The sequence below is a fragment of the Solanum stenotomum genome, chromosome 12 (genome assembly GCF_019186545.1).
Source record: "Solanum stenotomum isolate F172 chromosome 12, ASM1918654v1, whole genome shotgun sequence".
NCBI classification, from domain to species: Eukaryota; Viridiplantae; Streptophyta; class Magnoliopsida; order Solanales; family Solanaceae; genus Solanum; species Solanum stenotomum.
Genome location: NC_064293.1, coordinates 1,200,045 through 1,213,630, shown reverse-complemented (window position 1 = coordinate 1,213,630; position 13,586 = coordinate 1,200,045).

The following is a 13,586-nucleotide window of genomic DNA, read 5'->3' as shown; positions in this document are numbered from 1 at the left end:
GTGTGAGGACAATATATATATATATACATGCAAAAATCTCGTGAGTTATTGGCTTATATTATTATAGGCTTATATTATTCCGGAAGGGTCGTTACAAGTGTTGGTATCAGAGCCTAGGTTTGTGGTTCTAGGACTTTTGTTGTGAATTACTTGTATACTTGTTCACATTCGAAAAAAGGTTTTATTTGGATTATTTGTTCACTTACATGGTTTAAAATATTTTTTATCGCATGTAGAGTGCTCATGCATCATGTACATGTCCCTAATGCAATGTGATCTTCCCTTTTGAAAGAATTAAGTTATGGCCTCATTTTCTGACCGACCTATGGAAGCTACTCGTGAAGGTTTGGGTACCTCTATTCCCCAACTTCATGCACTAGAAGAGGTTGGAGAACCTATCTCGAATCTATATGCTCCCCACACTAGTGGGCCTGAAGTGGGAAACCATCAGGGTGTCAGGGTGTAAGAGCTAGTTCACATCCTCACATGAGTCATAGTACTCAAGCCATGAATCCTCCTTTTCAACAAATGGCTGCATTCTTCCAGCACATGGCTGAAGCGATGTATGATCCCAACGTCATTAACTTTGAGAAAATGAGAAAAATGGGTAGAGTGGAGTTTGAAGGCACCATTGATCTCACGGATGCTGAACAATGACTGGAACGCATGGAGAGGGTATTTAAGTAGTTAGAGTGTTTAGATGTTGCCAAATTTAAATATGCTATTTCATTATTACAAAAGGATGCTTACGATTGGTGGGTAAGTGTTCCAAATGCCAAGGTAAAACCTCATGTTCTTACTTGGGATGATTTTCTTAGGAAATTTCGTGTGAAGTATGTCCCACCTACTTATTGTGATGCAAAGAGAAAGAATTTTTTGTATCTAAGGCAGCGAGGTATGTCTATTGTGGGTACCAACAAAAGTTTCTAAGACTCTCTCGTTATGCTGGAGGTATTATTAAATAAGAAAAAGACAAGTGTAGGAAATTTGAAGATGGTTTAAATGATTCCATTAGAAAGAATGTGGCGATCCTGCAACATGAGAACTTTTGTAAGCTAGTGTCTGCTGCTTTTACTTGGGAGCGACTTGATAAAGAAGAATCTAGTAGAAATGAAAACAAATTCTGGAAGCCTAGACTAGATTTTGGGGGTCCATCAAAAAGGGGAAGGTTTGATAACTCTAAGGATAGTAGTGATAACAGGCCACTGCAGCAAAAGCAAAACAGATCAGATTTTTCTACAGCTAGCACTCCAACTTATGGCCAAGGCAAGCCTCGTGTTCCCACTTGTCCGCAATGTGGAAAGAATCATTATGGTACTTGTAGGAGAGCTTCTGGTGCATGTTTCACTTGTGGGAGCTTTGATCATAAAGTGAAGGAATGCCCTAATCCTAATAATGCTCTTTCCTTGAGAATTGAAGGCTCAATTCATAAGTCTTCTATTAATCCTCCTCAAACTAATATAGGTGCAAGACCTAAAAACACCCAAGCAGTAGGTACAAGTGGAGCTAATCAAGCTAGTGGACAAATAACTACTGCACGCGTTTATGCTATGAGCCAGAGGGATGAGCAGGATGGACAAGACATGGTTGTCGGTAAATTTCACTTATTTGGCTTATGTGTGTTTACACTATTTGATCCTGGTTCTACACATTCCTATATTTGTTCATCACTTGTTCTTCTTGAAAATGTGAAATCTATGAGGCTTAATTATGATGTGCTGGTTGAAAGTCCTTTGGGTTATCAGGTTGTGTGTAATCGAATTTATCGTTATTGTCCCTTCGTGATTCAAAACCTAGTCTTCCCTGCTGATTTGATTGAAATGCCCTTCAAGGATTTTGATGTTATTATCGGGATGGATTGGCTTCATAAATATCATGCAGTGGTAGATTGTAGGTCAAAACATGTGACCTTTAAAGATCCGACATTTTCACACATTATTGTACAAGGTGAAAGATCATTGACATCTAGTATTATTTTTGCGGCCTTGGCAAGAAAGCTGATGCATCAAGGTTGTAGGGCATACCTTGCTCACATAGTTGATACACAGTTGAAAAGTCCTTGTATCAAGGACATACCTACTGTATGTGATTTTCCAGAAGTCTTCCCAGAAAACCTTCCTGGACTTCCCCTGGAAAGAGAGGTTGAATTTCCAATCAAGCTTATTTCTAGATCTACCCCTATTTCTATCACTCCTTATAGAATGGCTCCGGCAGAATTAAGGGAATTGAAATCTCAATTGCAAGAACTTCTTGAGAAAGGTTTTATTCGACCTAGTGTTTCTCCTTGGGGAGCCCCTGTTTTATTCGTAAAGAAGAAAGATGGCACTCTTAGGCTTTGTATTGACTATAGACAATTGAACAAAATAACAATCAAGAATAGATATCCACTACCGAGGATCAATGATTTGTTTGACCAACTAAAGGGTGCTAAAGTATTCTCAAAGATTGATTTAAGGTCTGGATATCACCAACTGCATGTTAGAGAGAAAGATATTCCTAAAACTGCTTTTAGAACTCGGTATGGTCATTATGAATTTTTGGTGATGCTGTTTGGATTGACAAATGCTCCTGCGGTATTCATAGATCTAATGAATCGAGTATTCAAGCCTTATCTAGATCAGTTTGTGGTTGTTTTTATAGATTATATTTTAATATTTTCTAGAAGTAGTGAAGACCATGATAAACCCCTCCGGATTATTTTGGAAATTTTGAAGGAGAAGGAACTTTATGCTAAACTTTCCAAGTGTGAATTTTGGCTTGATGAAGTGACGTTTCTGGGACATGTTGTATCAGCCAAAGGCGTGAAGGTAGATCCTAGTAAGATACAAGCAGTTGTTGAATGGAGACCTCCCAAAAGTCCAACCGAGGTAAGAAGCTTCTTAGGCTTAGCAGGCTACTACAGAAGATTTGTGAAAGGCTTTTCCATTATCGCTTCTCCCTTGACTAATCTCTTGCAGAAGGAAGTAAAGTTTATTTGGGATGACTAATGCCAAGAAAGCTTTGAAACTCTCAAATCCTTGTTGACTCAAGCGCCTATACTTACTCTACAAATTGAAGGGCAAAAGAGTGTAGTATACAGTGATGCTTCTCACAATGGTCTAGGATCCGTTTTGATGCAAGAAGGGAAGGTTATTTCTTATGCCTCTCGGAAATTAAAACCGCATGAATTGAATTATCCTACCCATGATCTTGAACTTGTTGTTGTAGTGTTTGCTTTAAAAATATGGCGGCATTATTTGTATGGAGAGAAATGTCATATATTCACTGATCACAAGAGCTTAAAGTACTTGGGTACTCAGAAGGAGCTAAACCTTCGACAACGTAGATAGCTTGAAATCATCAAGGATTATGACTGCACGATTGATTATCATCCAGGTAAAGCCAATGTGGTTGCAGATGCCTTAAGTTGAAAATCCTTTGCAAGCATTTCTTTGAGTCATTTACCCTTGCTCCTTGAGTTAAGAGCCATGAATGTTTGTTTTACACCTGATTCAAATGGTTCAGTTATTGCTAATTTGCAAGTAAAGCCAATATTACTTGAACAGGTGAAAGAAGCACAAAAGCACAAAAGATAGATGAGAAACTTGTAAAATTGACCAGAAAAGTTCAAACTGGGGAAAAGCTGGATTTTACATTAACAGAGGATGGTGTCTTATTTTATCAGAACAGGTTATGCGTCCCTAATGATGCCAACTTGAGGAGAAAAATATGGAATGAAGCACATACTTCACCATATGCAATGCATCCTGGAGGTACAAAGATGTACCAGACCATCAAAAAAACTTTATTGGTGGAATAGTACGAAGAGAGACATTGCGGAGTTCATTTCCAAATGTTTGGTTTGTCAACAAGTAAAGGCAGAACATCAAGTCCCAGTTGGTTTACTACAGCCCTTGTCGATGCCGGAATGGAAATGGGAGAGAATAACTGTGGATTTTGTTTCTGGACTTCCTCGCACTTAGAGAAATCATGATGCAATATGAGTGATTGTGGACAGGTTAACCAAGAGTGCTCACTTCTTAGCAATCAGGATGGATTACTCACTTGAGCGTTTTGCCGAATTGTACATTAGTGAGATTGTAAGACTACATGGTATCCCTATGTCTATTGTATCTGACCGAGACCCAAGGTTTACATCTAGATTTTGGGGTAGCTTGCAGGAATCTTTGGGTACTAAGCTGAAATTTAGCACTTCGTTCCATCCTCAAACAGACGGCCAGTCGGAAAGAGTGATACAAATTTTGGAGGATATGCTTCGAGCTTGTATTATGGAGTTTGAGGGTAGTTGGGACAAACACTTGGCTTTGATAGAATTTGCTTATAATAATAGTTACCAATTGAGTATTGGAATGCCTCCCTATGAAGCTTTATACGGAAGGAAATGCCGGACCCCTCTTTGTTGGAGTGAAGTTGGTGAAAGAAAGCTTGTTGGTCCTGAAATTGTGCAACAAACAGAGGACAAGGTAAACATTATCAAGGATCGTCCAAAGATTTCTTCGAATCGACAAAAGTCGTACACTGATCTTAAAAGCCTTGACATTGAATATCAAGTGGGAGATAAAGTATTCTTAAAGGTGTCTCCGTGGAAAAATATTATGAGATTTGGCCATAAAGGAAAACTTAGTCCCCGATTCATTGGACCTTATGAGATACTTGAAAGGATTGGACTAGTTGCATATAAATTATCTTTGCCACCGGAGTTGGAGAAGATCCACAATGTCTTTCATGTTTCTATGCTCAAAAGATATCGTTATGATACATCACATGTTCTTCCAGTTGAATCTATTGAGATTAATCTTGACTTGACGTATAATGAAGAACCTATCCGAATTGAAGCTCGAGAAGTAAAGCAACTTAGAAACAAGAGAATTCCCTTAGTAATGGTGCTTTGGAGGAACCATTCTGGAAAGGAAGCTAGAGAAGAAAACATGAGGACCCAGTATCAGCACTTGTTTCGGGACTAGTGTAAGGTAAATTTCGAGACGAAATTCTTTAAGGGGGAGAGAATTGTAACACCCTAAATACTAACCAAGAGTTGCATGTCGATTTACCATTGCCTAATTGCTAGAATATGTTTTAGTCTCATTTTGGGAACTTGAAATGTTGTGATAATTGCTAACTTGCTTAACATAAATTGTGATCGTAATTTTAGGTATTGTATTATGGTATTTTTGTAATATTCTAACTATAATTATGTATAACTTTAAAAGGAGATGAGGGATATATATATAGGTGTATATGTATGCATTTTGGGCAGCACACAACTATTTGGGCAGCCCTTTTTGGAGACAGTTGTACAAGTGATGAACATCACTTGTGTGACTATATATATTTTCACCTCCTTGAGTTAATTCGTTTTTTTTTCAAGTCTAAAAATCCTTAGAGCCTTCTTTAATCAGTTGTTATTCAAAATTACAAAAGAAAAACTTGGCCCTTTTGGCTGGAATTCAAGAACACACATTTCTTGTTGGTAAGTGACAAAATCTGTTTCTGAGCTGGGTAGTGTTTGGTATTTTATGCATATCCCTCGCTCTAGAACTTAGTTTATAGTGAATAAATATGATTTGGAAAGATAATTCGTAGACCTACAACTCTTATGTTTATGTAAAACTCTGATTTAGCTGTTACGGATTCAACATATTGGACGCAACATAGGACAAGTTCTATCTAGATTTTGGAATTTAAAATCCTGTATAAACAACTGTTAGTGTTTTGACTATATCTTGTTGTACAAAATATATTTTGTGGTGATTCTTGTTTTTTTGCAACCTTAAGAGATGTAGCTACATCTTTCATGAAGGCTATAAAGTCTAGTTTTGCCCTTTTTCTTTTCAAATCTAAGTTGCGACATGAGGTATTAGGATGGCCAGAATCACTGTTTTGGGAGTATAGTTGTGTTTGTACAAGCTAATCTTACTTGTGATGATAATCCTATTTTACATCAATATTATTGAGCTGCTAGGGATTAAAGAAGTTATTTAATTGTATTTTAAAGGTTGTATATACTCGTGAACCAGTTGAGGACCTTGATACATTGGTTGGTCTACGGTTTGAACTCTTGAAGTTGTGTTGGACTTTTTCTTTACTAAAGCACTAAGGTTTTTGTATAAATTTGTATTTGTACTCTTTTAACTTCTGGTATATCTGAAGGTTGATATTGGTACCTTGGTTACCTCTGGTCACTTTGCATTGTCGTGTTGGTATCGTTTAAGACATTAAAGATGCTTGTGTAAGTCGCCCACTTGTACGGATTGTTTGATCACTTGGCGCTCTTGTTGGGACCTTGTCCTTCTTGTGGCTGTGACTTTGTCACTATTGACATGCCTCTTGATTCAGATCATTTGCCATCTTGACTCTCGATTTTTAGTCCGTCTTAAGAATGGAAGTTGTCCATTTTAAGTACGAACTAAAAAGCCATTTTTAATATGGTTCTTGGTTCTCTTGATTTTGGGCTTTGACCCTTCTTGAAACAGGGCGTCGACTCTTCTTGATACTTGATTATGCATGGTGTGAAGACATGTACATATTTGGCGAGCCTTGTTATTGAATCTTTTGAAAAATGGTACTATGAGCGTTCTTGGCATTTGGACCTCTAAATATCGAACTTGATACTCTTGATATATTGTTTACTTGATTTATTTATTATGTTCCATTATGCTGCCCATGACTTGAGAAAGGTAGTTTTGTGAATTTGATGGCTCCGAACCTATAGTTTTTACACCACGAAGCTATATGCTTAGCGATAGTTGTTTCTATCTTAGGGAATGATCGAAAGGAGGCATGTGCTGGCCATTGGTGATGGAAGATCACAATTGCATATAGACATTTATCTTTTGTATAAACATTGGGACTTGTACATGATCTATGTGGTGTATATTTACATGAAATTTTGTGGACTAATGTGATCATGTCACCATGGGTTGTAATATAAGTATGACTCTATGTTTTGTTCTTTTGGGGTGTGTAAGCCCAAGTCTTGTAATATGCTAAATTTACCACTAATTTTGAATGATTGCATGAAGCATGAACCACATAGTTTGGGTACTCGAAAGTTGGTAATATTCTTTTTATATTATTTTTACTAGTGTGAGGACATTATATATATATATGCAAAAATCTCGTGAGTTATTGGCTTATATTATTAGAGGCTTATATTATTCCGGAAGGGTCGTTACAGAGAGACCTTAATCATAGACAGAGAAGGTGGTTAGAGTTACTCAAAGATTGTGACATGAGTATTCTTTATCTCCCAAGTAAGGCTAATGTTGTTGATGATGCCTTGAGTAGATTATCTATGGGTAATACTACCTATTTTGAGGAAGATAAGAAAGAGTTAACAAAAGAGGTGCATAGATTTGCACGGCTAGGAGTTCGACTAATGGATTCCATAGAAGGAGGAGTAGTGGTGATGAATGAGGTTGAATCATCGTTAGTGTCAGAAGTAAAAGAGAAGCAAGACCAATATCTTATTTTTCTTGAACTAAAGGCAAATGTTCATAAGCAAAAAGCAATGGCTTTGAACAAGGGGGAGATGGTGTTTTAAGGTATCAAGGTAGATTGTGTGATTGATTACAAAGGTAATTGGGATGATCACCTACTTCTCATTGAGTTACTTACAACAATAGTTACCATTCTAGCATCCAGATAGCTCCTTACGAAGCTCTTTATGGGAGAAGATGCAGATCTCCTATTGGATGGTTTGAAGTTGGTGAAGCTGGGTTAATAGGACCAGATTTAGTTCATCAAGCTATGGAGAGAGTTAAAGTTATTCAAGAGAGATTGCAAGCAACACAGAGTCGTCAGAAATCCTACAATGATGTTAGGAGAAGAGAGTTAGAGTTTGAAGTAGATGATTGGGTATATTTAAAAGTATCACCCATGAAGGGTGTTATGAGATTTGGAAAGAAGGGAAAGCTTAGTCCTCGGTATATTGGTCCTTATAGAATATTTAAGAGGATTGACAATGTAGCTTATGAGTTAGAGCTGCCACAAGAGTTAGCATCGATTCATCCGGTATTTCATATTTTCATGTTAAGGAAGTTCATGGAGATCCTTCACTTACCATACCAACTGAGGATATTTGTATCAATGATAGCTTATCTTATGAGGAGATTCCGATTCAGATTCTAGATCGTCAAGTTCGCAAGTTGAGGACTAAGGAAGTAGTATTAGTCAAAGTTCTTTGGAGGAACCAGTTTGTTGAGGAAGGTACTTGGGAAGTTGAGGAGGATATGAAGAAGGGATATCCACATCTCTTTGAAACCGGAGAAATTCTAGATCAAGGTACTAATCCTTTTCTTAGCTTTTATTTATAAGATTAGCATGTTGGAATTGCATTGCTTGTTGGGTGTTTGAACTGAATGTTAAATGTTACACCCTTAGCCTACTAAGAGAAAGCTCATTCGAGGACGAATGTTCCCAAGGGAGAGATATTGTAACACCCCGTAACTAGAAAGAGCTAGAAAGAAGTTAAAAAGTGGAAATAGTCATTTTTGGAAAGTATAAAAAAATTTGGAAAATTTTAAGTGTGTTAAAGTTGAGTTTTTGGTCAACTTCAAACGACCATAACTTTTAGGTCAGGATGAGTTAAATTTTTTTCCAGATATCTTAGGAAATATCTTGGAACAATCTTTCCAACGCCGCCAATTTTGTGCGATTTCGAGTTTGTATGAGGGAGATATGCCGATTGAAAATTGGGTTGTTCAAATAAGGAAATGTCCAATCCAAATTTTAAAGGGGCATTATGGTCTTTTCCTTACCCAATTATTTTATTTCGTTTTTGGGTAATTTATTGGGGTCTAAACTTATCTTAGACAGTTTACGCTTTTGGAAAAAGAGTTAGGGTTTTGAGAAAAGAGAAAAGAAGAGGAGAAAGGAGGAAAGGAAGCACGAATCGTCAAGATCTTCACGAATCGCTTGTGAATTTCGTCAAGGGGTGATCCCTATGACGTATGTGAGTTCACACAACGTTGGGTTAGTTCACCCACGCACCAAACATGTTTTATTCAGTGAAATTTCGTCCTAAAAAGATTGAGAGAATTTGATGTTATTCTTGAGTTATATTCTTGAATTGCTTTCGTTCTTGAATTTTGGATGAGATTGAGGAATTCGTGAGAGTTTAAGATTGATTATTAGAGTTTCTTTGAGTTAGATTCTTGTGTATATGTTGTGGGTACCTGAATCTAAAGAGATATGGAGAAAAAGAATCGAAATTAGGAGAATTGGGGATAGAAAACAAAGAAGGAACAAGTAAGGCAAATCTGGGTAGCAGGTCCGCGTTGCGGACCTGTTCCTCAGATTTGAAAATTTCCCCTCGCGTCACAGAGTGATCACGGACCGTTCTACCAAAAAATTTATTTCGCGACCAACAATTTAAATACATCTCGGCGTCGCGGACCATCTTTCAGACAGTTAATTATTGATATTTTCTCATGTTTAGCTATCTAAAATCATTCTAAACATCATGAGATCTTTCCTATCACAAATCACAATCCTTGAATCCATAATTCAATTCAAGGAAAGTTAAGAGTCAAGTCAAGAGAATTTAAGACTCTAGTCAAGAGAAGTTAAGAGCCAAGTCAAGAGAAGTTCATAGAGCCTTCCAAAAGTCTTTTACAAATGATTTAACTTTGTTTGAAGACTTGAGTTTTGAGTTTAGTAAAGAGTAAAGTTGAAGTTCATTTCTTCAAAAGTATATGGGGACTATGTATTCCCAAAGAGTTTAAAATGTTTTCACTTTTAAACAAGTAAGGAAACTTTGATTTCCAGAGAGCCTTTGAGCTAGTTTTCAGAAAAGAGTAAATGCTTTCACAATTAAGCAAGAAGGGAAACTTTGATTTCCAAAGAGCCTTTGAGCTAGTTTTTAGATAAAAGTAAATGATTTCACAATTAAGCAAGAAGGGAACTGAGATTTCCATGATAGTCTTTGAGCTAAGTTTTGAGCAATTATCTCAAACCACATAAAGAAGTTATATTTTTGAAACATAAACAACTAGTATATTTTGGGAGTAGTATTGAGCACCGATATGGGGGAGAGTTCATAGAACTCCGAGCCGCCATAAACCATATAGCCATAATGAGTAGAAAAGGGTCATACTTTTTAGATGATTCCTTTAGTGCTTTTTAGCATAGACTAGTGGATCCACTTAGTAGTTCAGGTTCTATACCCTCGACAAGGTATAGGACGACCTTGGCAGCGTGAGGCAAAATGTTGTATCATCACGATAACTCTTAAGTGATGGTTGTCGGTTAGAGAAACTCCCACAACAGTACTTTGTATTTTTATATACATCAGAAATATTTGTATTTTCATATACAAACATAGTTCATATTGTATCTTTGCATACATACAGAGTTATTATTGTATTTCTAAATACACAGAGTTAAAAACCATGTTTTAAAGCTTTTCTTTATACTGCATTTATACACACTGCTTTGTATTGAAATCAGTTCAGTTCAGTTCAGTTGAGCCAGGTAAGTTCTTCAGTTCATTTCAAGCTTATGTCTTGTTTTAGAATTCCTCTTGCATACTCGTACATTTAATGTACTGATGTCATTTGGCCTTCATCTTCTTATGATGCAAACACAGGTAACCAGGATCAACATCTAGCACATCGTTGATCTAGTTGAGCACTCAAAGTCTTGTGGTGAGCCTCCTTGCTTCCGTAGGATCCCTTTTATTGCTTTCAGTTTTATCATTAGTTCATTAGGATGTCCTGGGTCTTGTCCCGACATCCATCTCAGTTGTTTAGAGGCTTCATAGATAATCAGATGTTAGTTATTAAGTTTTTATTTCCTATTTTAATGGTTGAGACTTGAGTTGCCACTTTTGGCCAATGAATGTTATCTTGATACATTCTAAGTGTTTATTGAGCAGTTTAGTTTAATTTAAAAGTATTTTTCTGCATGAGTTAAGTCTTCTGTTGAGTAAGTAAGTCCAGTCAAGGGTTTGCTTGGGGTCAGCAATGGTTCTCGAGTGCCGGCCATGTCCAGGGTGTAGGCTTGGGGCGTGACATCTTCTAACATCGGCATATGACTTTGCCGACTTTGAGCCGTTTTCAACCTTTCTCTAATAAGTCAAAATTTTTCCATAGCATCATGTACCAACTCGGGGTGTATCAAAGCGACTTCACCTATTTCAAGCAAACCCAAAGGAGATCCACACCTACCATATAATGCCTCAAATGGAGCCATACCAATACTTAAGTGATAATTATTGTTATATGCAAAGTCAATCAAAGGCAAGTGCTCATCCCAATTACCTTTTAAATCAATCACACAAGCTCTCAACATATCTTCCAAAGGTTGGATAGTACGCTCCGCTTGCCCATAGGTTTGTGGGTTAAAGGTCGTACTTAGCTTAATACGAGTACCAAGACCTTTTTGAAAAGATTACCAAAACTGAGAAGTGAATTGGGTACCCCAATTCAGAGATAATGGATAAAGGAACTCCATGCAACTTTACCATTTCTCTCAAGTACAACTTAGCATGGTCCTTCTCCAAATAAGAAATCTTGACGGGAATGAAATGAGCCGATTTTGTATTTCGATGTACTATAACCAAAATTGAGTCATGTTGTTGCCGGGTGCGAGGCAACCCAACGATGAAGTCCATATTCAAATCTTCCCACTTCCAAGTAGGAATGATAATGTCTTGGGAAAAACCTCCCGATTTCTAATTCTCAACTTTCACTTGTTTAAAATTGGGACATTTAGCCATAAATTCTGCAATATCCTTCTTCATCCCATTTCACCAATAGATCTCCCGCAAGTCACGATACAACTTCGTGGCTCGTGGGTGAATGGAATATCGAGAGCTATGGGCTTTTGACAAGATCTATTCTCTCAAGTCATCGACATTAGGAACACACAAATGACCTTGATATCTAAGTACACCATCTCCCCCTTGGGAGAAAGCCTGTACGGACTTTTCAAGCACAACTTCCTTTAATTCAACAAAAGTTGGATCAAGACCTTGCTTGGCTTTCACATCCACCACAAAAGACGATTCTGACCAATTGTGAACCATAACACCACCGTTGGCAGAGTCTACTAACTCAAGACCCAACCGGGCCAATCTATGAACATCTTGAACCAACTCATTTTTACCATCTTCTATGCGAGCAACACTACCCATAGATACCAACTAAGAGCATCTTCCACCACATTCGCCTTACCGGGGTAATAGAGAACACCCATATCATAATCCTTCAATAGCTCAAGCCACCTTCTTTGGCAAAGATTTAGATCCTTCTTATTGAACACCTATTGCAAACTCATGTGGTCGGTAAAGACATCCACATGAACACCATACAAATAATGCCTCCAAAATTTTAAGTAAAAGACTACCCCCGCTAGTTCATGGTCATGGGTAGGATAATTCTTCTTCTGTATCTTAAGTTGTCTTGAAGCATATGCAATGGGTTTTCCATTTTGCATAAGCACACATCCTAGCCCAATTCTCGAGGCATCACAATAAACAACCAAACCATCAGTCCGTTCTAGTAAGGTCAACACCGGAGCGGAAGTAATTATATCCTTAACTTCATAAAGCTCTTTTCACATGTTTCGAACCATATGAACTTAGCCTTCTTTTGGGTCAATGTGGTCAATGGAGAGGTAATCGTAGAAAATCCCTCAACAAATATTTTGTAGTAACCAGCCAAACCTAAGAAACTTCTAATATCCGAAAAGAATAGAGGTCTAGGCCAACTCTTGTGTCACTCCCCAATCTAGCAGAGGCGTAACAAACACCCAGTGCCTTACTTGACCGAGCAAATCAACTAACATCTAAAGGAAATGAAACAGTGAGGGCTGACAAGGCCGCCACAATAACCTGTTGAAACAAAATAACTAGATTGGCAAGGTCACAACAATACGAAAGACATAAAGCAGGCCGGCAAGACCAAATTACTGATAAAGAACTAGCATGACGATGAGGCATCATCTGAGACTATGAATACAATAAACCGATAAGGCTATAAATGAAAGCTGAGAAGACCCAACCAAAAATGTCCACAAGTCTCTACGAATACTACAACTCAACTGGTTAGGATAAGTCCCCAACGATGTCAACAACTATATATGAAACTCGAGTATGTAAAATGTATAAACAACCAACAACTCCAGGAAGAATGAAGCTTATCAATCCTCAGCTGAGACAACACACCTATGGGAAAGTTAGATTAAGACATATGTTCAAACCTGCAGCACGACATGCAGCATCCCCAGGCAATGGGACGTCAGTACGAATGAAAATGTACTGGTATGTAAGGCGGAAAATGATGTCATAAATAGTTGTGATAGAAAGGGTAATAAAGATACTACCTTAAACTGGAACTCTGATAGCCTCAATGCCTGACATCTGACCTCCCAATAATTAAATATGCATGATATGCTCGTTTAATCGTATGTCGTGAGTACACACACACATATATATAGATGCAAATGCATGACATACCCAACCAAATGCTAGCAATGGTGGTGCCTTCTGGTAGCGAACCGACATCATATTCCCCAACTTGTGGCCATCTGTATCTAATACGTATAAATATAGGCAATAGGCCACATACCTTCCGATTATAGCT